The sequence below is a fragment of the Mandrillus leucophaeus genome, unplaced genomic scaffold, assembly GCF_000951045.1.
Source record: "Mandrillus leucophaeus isolate KB7577 unplaced genomic scaffold, Mleu.le_1.0 Scaffold207, whole genome shotgun sequence".
In the NCBI taxonomy this organism is placed as follows: Eukaryota; Metazoa; Chordata; class Mammalia; order Primates; family Cercopithecidae; genus Mandrillus; species Mandrillus leucophaeus.
In genome coordinates, this window is record NW_012102110.1 from 4,777,714 (window position 1) to 4,788,091 (window position 10,378).

The 10,378-nt window shown below is 36.0% G+C and overlaps 1 long non-coding RNA gene across 2 annotated transcripts in view; it reads right to left on the bottom strand.

Moving 5' to 3' along the window:
• Positions 1 to 1,910: 1,910 nt before the first annotated feature.
• LOC105539611 overlaps positions 1,911 to 10,378 on the bottom strand; it is a 72,033-nt gene continuing 63,565 nt past the window's right edge. The window contains exons 2-3 of one of the 2 annotated variants that reach the window (XR_001006077.1): positions 2,813 to 3,023; positions 1,911 to 2,171 (exon numbers count right to left, since the gene is read on the bottom strand). This is a non-coding gene — a long non-coding RNA (uncharacterized LOC105539611). Of the gene's footprint in view, positions 3,024 to 10,378 lie in introns of both variants that reach the window. The other variant, XR_001006076.1, reaches the window with a different exon arrangement.

The following is a 10,378-nucleotide window of genomic DNA, read 5'->3' on the forward strand; positions in this document are numbered from 1 at the left end:
AAGCCTGGTTGTTTACCAGGTCCCTGACACATTCACAGATTCTAATACCTAATTTTTGTCCCCTCAGTCCCATGGAACTGCCAAAAGCAGCCCTCAGTTTCTCAATTTTGTTGACCTGGATAGGAAAGGCAGCACCAAATTTCAGGCTCCTCTCCTGGTTCTTTTATCATCTTGACAATCTTGAACTCTCAATTTTTGACTGGCTTATAGCTCTCCAATGTCATCAAAATGATTTTTAAAATTTATTCAGCATTTCAAGTTGTATTTCCTGAATAGACTTCTAAAAGCATAATTTCTTGGTCAAAGTTACAAACATTTTAAAACTCTAAAACATTTTTGTCTTATTGCCTCCAGAAATATTTGGCTATCTATAGTCTAATAATTAGGCTTGGTTTTAAGTGACTATCAATAACTGTACTTTTTTTAATTTGAGAAAAACATGAAAATATTTTTATCCTGGAAAATATTTTTCTCCATCCATCCAGCCATAAAATTTTATTAATGGAATTTTTACTTTATTCTTCACACACAGCAAAAGATCTCTTTGGGCCTGATTCAAAATATATTAAACTTCACTCATAAAGATATTTTATTCCTAGGAACATGTTTCCATTTATATCAAACAGGGAGTTCCCATGAAATTCATGTTGTAAACTTAAATGCAATTGCTTCAATAATTGCTGAAATAAAGGTCTGGTGGGCAAAGCCTAGGAAGCAGAAAAGTAACTTAAAGTTTTGCACATGGTCCAACATTTCAAACATACATGGGTGGCATGACACTTTCCATGCATCTTCTGTTGCCACCCATTAGGAATACACCTAATTGAACATGTTAATAAGAGTCCGTACGTGGCTTGATTCAGCTCAGGAGAGGTAGAAAAACTCAAGTTCTGAGCTTTGTAATGACAGAAACAAATGCTGTATGGCCTCTTAAGAAAGCTACAAGAATATGAGGTGGTTTAGGGTACCTCAACCAGAGAGGCTAACTTCAAATTACCAGACACATCTATTATGAAGTGTTGAAAGGAAAAAGAAAAACAAATAATAAAGTTACAAAATAAAGTTTATTTTATCAAAATTAAAACGGCTTCCTTCCCTCCACTTCAGAGTAACCTTGAGATGGAACAGTCTGAGGATTACATTGCTATAATCCCTTAGCAGTTAGTTCCACAGCAGGAGGTGCCTGCTACAGACAAAATTATAGGGTTAGGAATGTTCACAATTCAGTGACCCGATTGGCTGACTATTCCTTAGAGCTTTAGAATCAAATATTTATACATCTAAATGGGAGCAAAGAAAGGAAAATGGTTCATAAAGAGAGTCCCAGAGCATGTATTATTGAAATAACAGATGGAAATATTATATTTTTGAAACATTCTTTCTATAAAGAAGTCTTTTGAAGTGTGTTTTGGTAGGATAAGCTGAGCCAAAAGTGGAGCAGAGTGAGAGAAAAAAATAAGGTTTTATATTCAAATGTTTGGTGTCAGCAGAGTATAAAGTTAGCACTTCCCAAAAAAGGCATGTCCCAAAAAGCACTGCAGCACAATGTGTTTGCTCTACTTCACATAACAGTCCCAGAGGAGAAATATTTCAAAATACATTTTACCATCACTGCTCAGTGTTGTGTGTGGACTCTCCCAAAACTTGACCTCTGACATCTTTGCAGAGGGTGTATGATCTCCCACCATTGAATTTTTTATGTTTCCTAAAATGACTGAAACCTAAGCTAAGACTCAGTCATTATCTTGAAAAAGCTGTTGGCTACCTCATACTTGCTGAGAGTTGGGTAAGAAGTATATTTAAATTGTAGGTTTTATGCCACATGGACAATAGTGATTGGTCATCTAGGCAGGGCTTACAGACTAAAAATGGAGACATGCAGAAAGCAAGAAAGTAGGCAGAAGGCCAGATGAAAAATTCATCACACTTTCTTTATTTTCCTGTACATGGGAGCCTGTACCCATGACAGAACTAACAATTCAGAATTATTCTGTTGTCTTTCCAGGAAAAATATCCCATTACTAAGCAATCAATTTGAAGTGCTCCATGGCCAGTCCAATTTCTCCATCATTTAGCTCTGAGGACATGGTTCACTTATCCTGCTAGTCTCAGCTATTAGCTGGATCTGCCATATGATGATGTGATTTATTTCATAGCAACTGGTAGTCACTCTGGTTGAAATAAGAAAAAGAATCCACAGAAACACAATGATTTTGATCTTGTATCCAGACAAGATTTATATCTGTGACAGAGATCTGAATGCAATTCCTACTTGAGTCATTCTTAGGGGAAACAAAAGGAAGACTAGCCTGGGAGAAGGACTACTGGCTGGGATGTAAGAAATGAAGGAATTGCTGGTTCTCTTTCCTTCAGTACCCTGTTAAGTCCAGGGTATTGATAGATTCACATCAGGTGATCTAGGTATTGATAAGAGTTTGGGGATGTGATGTTTGTATATAGGCCCTCAGCATCAAACAATAGTCAGTTGGCAAAGGGCATAAACCCAGTAACCTATGGCCTCTGAAAATTCAGAATTGAGTAACCATATGGCAACTTCTAACTTCTGCCAAAAGAAAGAAACAAGAAAGAGAAAAAGAGACAGTAACTCACTTGCACCCACCAGTGAGGCCACCTCAGAGCAAAGCAAAAAAATGCTTTAGTGATGGCTTCTTGGGTGACAGCATCTGTTCAGGGAGTTGACTCAGAGAGCCTCAGAAGCTCAGGGTTCCAGCCAGGAGCAGAAAGGACTCTTGGCAGAGCTATTTCCTGTACCTCTTTTGATCATAAAGCTCAGTTTTGGAAAGGTTCTCACCAGTCTTGTGGTTTCCTGGTCGTGCGTCAGTACATTCTGGCTGAAACACTTCCCTTCCTTCAGGCCAGCCCCTCCGCCAATGGCTCCCAGTTCTATGGTTCACTCTCTTCAGCTTTGAACTAGACTCCAAGGACACTGCTGGCTGCAACATAAACCTTGAATGAGAGTTTGCAGCTGGGATGGTAGCCCTCCCCTCCTTGTGATGGGGATCCTAAAAAGAAAAAAATAAGGGTAAAACCAAAAGTCCATAGAAGCATAGAATTTTAGAATCAATGAGTAGTTAGCATACAATCTCTTTTTCAATATAGTATGCAATAGAGTCACCTGGGCAACTGGTTAAAATACAGAGATTCTTACTCCAACCTCAGACCTTCTAAATGAGAATCTTTAAGTAGAAAGTGGGAATCTGTGTTTTCAAGAATCTCCTTGGCAATTTTTACGTAGTCACTGTATAGTATAATTTACCAAGTTTTGTAAATTAGGAAACCTAGGTACAGAAACATTAATTAACTTTGTCATGGTAAAAGAGGTGGCCTAAATCTCATGTTGTGCTCTTTCTATTGTACCACATTGTTCTCTACTCTTCTTTCTTGTGATTCTGTAATCGGGCTTGGGTCTCATGCTTCCTAATCATGCACTCTTCCTGTGATGTATTTCTCTAAAAAATAACTCAGTCTGTTTATATAAGGTCACTTTCAAATCCCACTACCCTCAAACACAGGTCGTAGTAGACAAATGTGTAAGCTCAGAATAGCTATTAGAAGTGGTAATGTTCTTATTCATCTGTTCCTGGTGAGAAGGTATATATGATGTGACCAGGGACACTGGCAGTTTGGATAGCTCACATATGCCCTCCCCCACAAACCAAAATAAAAAGGAATTCTTCAGACACTTTAGTAAGTGATAATTATATACAGTCATTCAAAGTTTTCAGGGTTATTTATAGAACAAAGTTTCTGCTGGATGGCTTGGGTATGCTACAAAGTAGAAATGGTTAAGCGGAAGACCAAAAGATTCTCCAGTGAAAATGGGTTATTTTTCTCTAGAAACTTAATGGTATTAGAAACTGTAAATTTTGCAATGGATCAGAACCATCATAAGCTGAAAGGAGCCCTAAGGATGATATATGTTTCATCATTCCCATGCTTATAGACCAGAGTGTGAACTGTGCCAGGACTCACAGACTAGCTCAGAGAAGTCATAATACCATGTGATTAAGTACTTCATGGTATATGCATAGAGGAAACTTTTAAAATAATGCAAGAATAAAATTGTGGTTGACACTGCAACTTTTGGAGTCAGATAGATCTGAATCAAAATCCCAGATCTACTACTCACCAGCTGTGTAGACTTGAGGAAGTTTTTAAATTTCTTTAAGTCTTAATTTCGTCCTCTATAAAATGAAACCTGAGAGGGCTCTCAAGAACATTAAAGCATGAGAGCGGGAAGAATGTATTGGGGAGGGGGTGATGGGTTTTGGAAGAAAACAACAGACAAAGCGAGAAATATAGGTAAACCAAAGTTATCCAAGGAGAAATACAAAGTTATCCAAGGAGTAACAAACTAAAAATATTTGTATGATAGTTAACCTAAAATATCAATGTGAGTTTTGACACCAAATCCCATGAGTCCTGTGCCCACATTAGGATATGTAAAGATTGTCAAATATGGATAACATACACGTATTGTATAAGCCCCATGAAATTAGGGAGTTTTAGATGTTTGTTCACTCCCATGCTTTCTGCTCAGTTATGGAATGAATGAATAGGTTGGTAGGATCTAAAAAGAGCCAAAGTCTTGATACCTCAACAAGAGAGGAGGTCAATTAACATGTAATGAATATATAAATACCTCTGAGCCTTCTGGGTGACTGCCTATCCTGTGTGCAGTTATGTGTGCCAAGTCTCTGCCATACAGCCAAGAAATGAAGGTTAGGTTCTGTTGTAAGAACAAAGTAGATTCCCTGTTGTGATGCTAAAATGTCTTAAACTCTGCTTCAATACCAATGAACTTCGGGAACACCTGCTTAGATAAAAGTTCTAATATTAGTAACAAATTGCTTAATACTTGATATTATCTCAAATCAGATGCCACATCAAGAAAGCCATAAGTTTTCCTGAACATTTCCAAAACATTGCTAAAATATAATGGAGACTTGGTGAAAAGGTGTTGGAAGTAAACCATAATTTAATAAATCCTTCTTGTATTACACATGAAGTCCAAAGCCATTAAATTGGCAGAAAAAAAGTGAGGAGAGAAGAAGGGGGAGGTTAGTAGAAAGAAGGAAGGAATGAAAGAAGGAAAAAGGAAGGTAGACCAGCAAAGAGAGTATAGGATCATATACTTAAACAAAAATATAAGTAAACTAAAACTTGCAGTTATTTTTTAATGTATATTCTCTTAACATATCATTACCTTAAGTTAAATTAGTCACTATAAAATGAGTCAAAGTGTTGCAAAGAACAAGAGTAGTTCCCTCTTCACAGCTCATTGATATGTACCTAGTGCCTTGGTAGTGGAAGTGGTGCAGCATGCTGGTTATGAGCTCAAACTTGGGGTCATGGAGATGAAGATTGGCTCTGCCTCTCACTAGTTCTGTGACTTCAAAGAAGCCACTTATGCTGACTGAGTCTCAGTTGTTTTTGTTTTTTTGTATAAGGGATATAAGAATATATACCTCACAGATTTGTATAAAGACAGTTTTGATAATAAATCCCAAAACATGGTACACAAGGCTCAACAAATGGTAACTACCATTTTCATCATCATCACTAATATTCTTTACATCTTGAAACATCTCAATATCTGAGATCCTGAAATCTCTGTTTTATTATTTAAAAATGTATTATGTGTGTTGGTATGGAAAATGGGGCTGCGAAATGTATTTATCGCTGGAGCTCTTGGGAGAAAGATCTAAAACGCTGTACCCCTGTGGCAGTTGAGATGACTCTACTTAGCTTTTATATGTATCCTGTGCTCACTAACTGCATGCAAGTTTTTCTATCCTTTGTATTCGACCTTCTGGTTACACACAATAGATTTTACCTTTTGCTGATGAAGCAACTAAAGCAAAGAAAAATGAAATACTTGGCCTGGGATCATAAGATGAGCCATAATTATCTTAATTCCCCAAATCCCAGTCCTGCGTTTAGCCAAACAAACTGGAGTTACCATGGGGTAAAACAATGAGTCAACCACAGAGATATTTGGGACAATTTTAAGACAATCCAAATACACTTTGCATTTCTTAGTTTGTATTATACCAAAAAAAAGTAAACTGAAACAGAGGAATGGAGAATACAAGGCTGTGTAGTAAAAATAGTAAGGAGTCTTTTAGGTTCTACTGTAAAAACAAAGTAGATTTGATTCATGAGCTACAGGAAGATTATTCTGCCAAAAGAGAACCAAAAGAATGAGGTAAGTTTTAGAGAAAAAATGATTAACATAGTCTGTGTGGTTACTAAGGTTGTTGCATGGAGACTTAAAATATTTAAATGAAATAAGAAATTCTGAGAGGCCAGAGAGTAGAATAGAAGAACACAGAAATAAGAGTAAGGAGGCCTGGCTCTGTTCATCATGAATTGAACTGCTTTTTGGAGATCACATGTTTGCTAAAATGGGGATATCTATCCTAACCCTAAAGAATGGTTATGAAGATATAAAAACAAAATACTAGTTTTTTAAAAACTAAAAATAATATGCACACTAGGTATTATTGAAACTTACTTATTAGGAAACATTGCTTATTTCATATGACCACCCCTGTCTCCACCAGAAGAAACCCTGGAAAAAAATGTAGCCTTGAATCCCATTCTCCTTTACCCATAAGTAGACATGTATTAAATACTAATTCTGGATATTGTAAAGGATTCAAAGACCTACAAAACATGAATTCTGCCCTTCAAAAATTTAGTTGGAGTATAAAACATAAAAGGTATATAATTACAGAAAGATAAATTATTTGATAAAGATAAATCATAGTTTGATAAATTGCTAAAAGATTTCCACAAAAGACTACCATAAAAATTTTTTCATGTTGATGAAAACTAAAATGGTTAAAGGGAGAAAAATAAAAGGAAGTTGAGTTTGTGATAAGACATGGAGGAATTAAATTGTTAAAATGAAAGTGTGTTTTTTAAATATCATAATGAAAAGTTAAACATTCATCCGATAGAAATTGAGGAAAGTCTAAAAAATATTTTAGTAAGAATGAATCTTTTGGAAGACTCATCTAGCACTGGTGGTTTGGATAAGGAATAAAAGCAAGGAGGCTCATTAGGAGACATTTGTGATCATTCGAATACAGGAACAAGTGCCTGAAATACAATTATGGCTGTAGGAATTAAAATGAAACAAGTATATGAGAAATTTTTAGAGAGATTTCTTACGGAAACAGTCTACAACATCTGACATTTGATTCAGTGAATAAAGTAAAAATCAGGATACAAATCAGACAAAAGAGACTATGGTTTTAAGCCTCAGTTCAGAAAAACATGGTCCTACCTATAGATATAGAATGTCACAAGGAGAATGTTTTGCTATTATAACATTTAAGAATAAAATTTTCAGCACAATACTTGGGGAGTAGTAATAGCTCTAAAAATTACTACTGTCAGATATACTTAGAGATGTCTCAGTAAATCAAGGGTAGGTTAGAGAAAATCAGAGACCTGGAAACACAAATTCCAATAGTCTGCAAATATGCTATCTACCTTGTGGACTGGGCATTATCCACTGTGACATAACCAGACATATCAAGTTTACATGGCCTTAGAAAAGTGAATAGTTAAATTTGCTTAGGTGTTATCAAAGCCTAAGTGTTGTAGTGTCTTTCAGAGCATGTGGGATGTGTATCAATAGATTATCTCTTCTTACAGTACATTCTAAGAATGATGATGTATTCTCCCAATAATTCACAACAAAAACTTGAATAATTGTGGTCAGCAGAATAATAGTTCCCCAAAGATGTCTATTTCCTAACCCCTGGGACCTTGAATATGCTACTTTACATTGTAAAAGGGTCTGCAAAGATGATAAATGTAAGGATCTTGTGATGGAAGATGACACTGGATTATCCAGTTGAGCTTACTATAATCACAGGTCCTTTTAAGTGAAAGAAGACAAGAAAGTCAGAGTTAGAGAGAGATTTGAAAATGCTATGCCTCTTAATTTGACGATTAAAAAAGTGGCTATGAGCCAAGGAACGCAGGCAACCTGTAAAAGCAAATAAACAGATTCTCTCTCCCTAGAACCCCTAAAAGATAGGCAGCCCTTTCAACACCTTAATATGAGTCCAGTAGGACTTTGCAGGACTTCTGACCTACAGAATTCTAAGGTAATAAATTTGTATTCTTCAAAGCCTCACTTGCTACAGAAAAAATAGGAAATTCACACAATAATATTACGTATATTTGTTGAATAATACATGTTAATTGTTGAAAATTAAAAGTCTATAAAAATAATATTTTTAACAATACGATGACCAAATTTACTTATCTGGCACTGACAGAATAACATGTACCTGATTTGTCTTCTTATAAACAACTAGAAACTCGACAAAATGTGAGAAACAACTCTTTTCAGATATATGACTATATTCTCTACAAGAGAGTAGGAAAATGAAGTGAGCTCTACAATCCCCCAGCTGTCTCCCTGAAAACACTTTTGAGACCACATTTGAAATTCCAGCCATCCAGAGGGAAGAGACTTTTTAGAACATCTGTACCATACAACAGAGACTCAAGAAATATTGTACCTTAGTTGTAGGACTAAACTAGCTCCAGAAGACAGGCAACTCTAGACCTGCACTGAGAAAGTTTAAAAATAAGCCTGAAAAAATTAAATGAAATCTCGATTTATCTAGCTGGCACTCAAAACAAGAGTTAACACTCTTCAAATGGAAGGAAACAAAATACACAGACTCTTCAATGTCATATTCACAGTGTTTCAGCAACCAATCAAAAAATACTAAATATGCAATAGGCCAGGAATTATGACCATAACCAAAATAAAAATGAATGATAGAAACAGATGCAGAAATGATAGAGATGGTAGAATCAGTATACAAGGATATTCAAACATCTATAATAAATAGGGTCATGAAGTTAGTAAAGCACGAACATAAGAACAAGAGAAATCAAAACTAAAGAGTGAAATTGAACTTCTAAAACTGAAGTTCATGTCAACTTCACTAGACGGGAATAGCAGCCAATTAGACATTACAGAAGAAAAGATCAATGAATTTGAAGACATAGCAAGAGAAACTATCCAAACTGTAGCACACAGAGAAAAAAAAGGTAAAGAAAAAGATAAGACTCAGTGACTGTGGAGCAATATCACATAGTTTAACATACATGTAAATGGATGCCCAGGAGAAAAACTATTTGAAGACGTAAAATCAGAAGTTTCCCAATTTGATAAAAACTATAACCCATGTATCCAAAATGCGCATGCATTCAAGAAGCAAAATAAAAGCAAAAAGAACCATAGGAAGTCCTATCATTATTAAATTACTGAAAATCTGTAATAAAAAGAAAATATTAAAAGCAGCCAGAAATAAAAAGACACATTAAATTCAGGGAAACAAATATAAGAATGATTAGGCTGGGCGCGGTGGCTCAAGCCTGTAATCCCAGCACTTTGGGAGGCCGAGACGGGCGGATCATGAGGTCAGGAGATCGAGACCATCCTGGCTAACACGGTGAAACCCTGTCTCTACTAAAAAATACAAAAAACTAGCCGGAGGAGGTGGCGGGCGCCTGTAGTCCCAGCTACCAGGGAGGCTGAGGCAGGAGAATGGCGTAAACCCGGGAGGCGGAGCTTGCAGTGAGCTGAGATCCGGCCACTGCACTCCAGCCTGGGCGACAGAGCGAGATTCCGTCTCAAAACAAAAAACAAACAAACAAACAAAAAGAATGATTAATGACTTCTCAGAAATAAAAAAGCAAGAATACAATGAAATAGCGCCTTTAAAGTGCTGGATACAAAAAGTGTCAACCTAGAAGCTAATATACAGAAAAAATAACCTTCAAACATGGAGATGACCTAAAAGTATTTAAATACAAACAAGAACTGAGATAATCTGTCACTAGAAAACATGCATTAAGAGAAATGTCATGGAAGTTCTTCAGGGCCAAAGGAATATCAGATGGAAACTTGGATTTATAACAAAAATGAAAAGCCCTGAAAATGGCATATGTGGATAAATAAGATAAATTTTTATTTAACTGTAATTTACTTTACTTTTTAAAATCTACTGTTTAGAACAGTAACAACAATGTATTGAAGGCTAATTTGTGTAAAATATAATCTATGACAATATTAGCACAATTATGACATAATTTTATGCAAATAAAATTATATGGTAGTAAGAGTCTTACATTTTACATGAAGTAGTATATTATTTGAAGGCAGACTTAAGGTAAAGGTGCTTATTATAAAACTTGAGTAGTCACTACAAAAAAAAGGCCACACTGGGGCGGAGCAAGATGGCCGAATAGGAACAGCTCCAGTCTCCAACTCCCAGCGCCAGCGACACAGAAGACCGGTGATTTCTGCATTTTCAAC